At 36.8% G+C, this 2,800-nt stretch overlaps 1 protein-coding gene across 2 annotated transcripts in view; it reads right to left on the minus strand.

Annotated features, from left to right (window-relative positions):
• The window catches only part of Ror (tyrosine-protein kinase transmembrane receptor Ror), a 344,042-nt gene that overhangs the window by 194,778 nt on the left and 146,464 nt on the right, over window positions 1–2,800 (minus strand). The gene's annotated exons all lie outside the window — the stretch shown is intronic.

Below are 2,800 nucleotides of genomic sequence, written 5' to 3' on the forward strand. Positions count from 1 at the left end.
GAAAGAGAAAGAGCAAATCGCGAACGGTGGGGAGAAATAACAGACGAGGGGTGGAGCAGAAAAAAGCTGCAGGAGAGATCCGACGTGGATTGTTTACGAAAGAGAAAAACGAAACGAGGGGAAAAGGAAGGGAAAACGTCCCTGCGAGAGGAACAAGGCCAGAAGGAAAAGATCAGGGTGAAGATAGCGATGGGACTAATTCAATTGCAAGCTGAAAAATGCGACAAACGCGCGAGACTCTGATTCCGGGGTTTAGAAAGATTTTCCGTTATCTTGCTTTATGGTTACGTACCACTACGTTATTCTATATTTTCCGGAAGTTTAAAGGAAGGGAACCTTTGGATAACTTGCTGAGATACTGCAAATGGTTTTTATGAACGTAGTACGTTGGACTGTATTCCTAAGAACCGGGAAATTATGGTACAGTTATGGAATAGTACTAATGTTGAGATATAGATGTTTCGCGAAATCTGAATATAGTACAACGTAGTACTACGGTTTACTCAATGAAGTACAATTTTACTCTAAAAGTCAATCACGAAATTCGGATTTATGATAAATATTTTCACTTACGAGCTTTTTTGCTGAATCCACAAATTTTGAATAAAAGATTTTACTATATCACCATTTTTTTACAAAAAAATTGAAAGATCAAATTTGTTTTTGCTTGTTATAAAATGAGAAAACATATTACCAGTCTCAGTGATACACCGTTTCCGCAGAGCAACAGTTCAATCATAAGCTGTCGCAGCTACAATTCCAGAAACTCAGCGCAACGCGCACACTCAATTTTAGCGAAATAAAAGGCAACGTAGTACTACGTTCAAGGATATTAAACATCTGCGAAATAACAGTCACGATACTTCGCCATCAGGTGTGTTTGTACAATTGCAGAAAGCTAAAGCAAAGTCATTCTGCAATGAAGATTGAGCAACGTAGTATTACGTTTAACAGTATTAAACCTTGGCCAAGTAACGCCGTTCCATCATCATTTGTTCCTTCCTTCAGCACAGAAACATAATACGATATTAGACTCCATTCAGTTTCCCTCAAACATTTCATTATCAATTGTGACTCGCTTGATTTCATGAACCATTGAGTACCAGTCTATTTCTTTTGAATCTAAAATTACGTAGTACCACGTTCCAAAATATTACATTTCCATGAACTTGTATCTCAATATTAACTCTTTCATTTTGTGAAGTTTAGGTATATTTTTTATTCTTGCAGTTACTTGGCAGTAAATAACGTAGTACTACGTTGCACAATACAGAACTCTGATACAACATTTGCAGTATTTGAGAATTGGAATTAACTTCTACTTTCATGTCTTAAAAATCTAACCCAGTTTTATCACTCTTTATATTTCCTTAGGATATAAAATAACGTAGTACTACGTTTATCAGTACTGCGTCTTCTAGGAACAATATTTCAGCTCTATTAATATTGCATTTTATCTCCGTTAATTTACAAACTTAATACAACTGTATGACCATTTAGTTATCTCATAATAAAAAAATAACGTAGTACTACGTTCAACAATACAGAGCCCTCATACAACATTTGCTATATCTGATAATTAGCATTGATTCCTACTTTCATATCTTATAAATCTAACACAATTTCATAGTCTTTTCCTTAACACATCAAACAACGTAGTACTACGTTCAACGATACTGAGCTCTCACACAACATTTGCTATATCTGACAATTAGCATTGATTCCTACTTTCATATCTTATAAATCTAACACAGTTTCATATTCTTTTCCTTAACACATCAAACAACGTAGTACTACGTTCAACGATACTGAGCTCTCACACAACATTTGCTGTATCTAACAATTAGCATTGATTCCTACTTTCATATCTTATAAATCTAACACAATATTATAGTCTTTCAGATTTTCTGAATGTATCAAATAACGTAGTACTACGTTCACCTGTATTGCACTCCCCAGAAATATTTTCACTACATCAACATTGTGTTTTATCTCCATTATCCTGTGACCTTAACACAACTTTACAGCCACGTATTAATGTCAGAACAAAAAAACGTAATACTACGTTCACTGATACAGACCTCTCATACAATATTTGCAATATCTGACAATCAAAATTAACTTCAACCTTCATATCTTATAAATCTAACCCAATATCATAGTCTTTCAGCTTTCCTGAATGTATCAAATAACGTAGTACTACGTTCACCTGTGTTGCACTCCCCAGAAATATTTTCACTACATCAATATAGCCTTTTATCTCCATTATCCCATGAACTCAACACAACTTTCCATCTACGTATTCACGTCACAACAAAAACAACGTAGTACTACGTTCCACACTGAACCTTCACACGTAGCTTCGACCTTGTCGTACAAATCAGCTCAAATCTCCAAAACTACTCAACGCAGAAAGATGACCCAGGTATCAATCTCTTCGTAAAACTTCAAGCTACAATTCTCTTCCTCACAACTCCTCGGTATCTCCAACAATTTCGAAGATATTCGCAAAGACACGAACAAGAACAAGAATTTCCACCCGAAGAGAACGAAGTTGCCCATTTTGAGAACAGCAAATAGTTTCCATTCATAAAACTCGTCGAAAGTAGTTTCGATGCACAATCGAATGCAACATGGAGGTGATGAAAGGCGATCAATTTCCCGCGTGACTGAAACGAACGCTCGAAGCTAGCGCTGGCCGACGCTCCGCGTCGCGACGACCGGAGATCTTTGAACGCGGCCAAGATAGAGAAGGCTGCCGAAACGGGAGCAAAAGAGAGGGAGGAGCGACGAAGACTAT

This window comes from Megachile rotundata, chromosome 15 (assembly GCF_050947335.1).
Source record: "Megachile rotundata isolate GNS110a chromosome 15, iyMegRotu1, whole genome shotgun sequence".
NCBI classification, from domain to species: domain Eukaryota; kingdom Metazoa; phylum Arthropoda; class Insecta; order Hymenoptera; family Megachilidae; genus Megachile; species Megachile rotundata.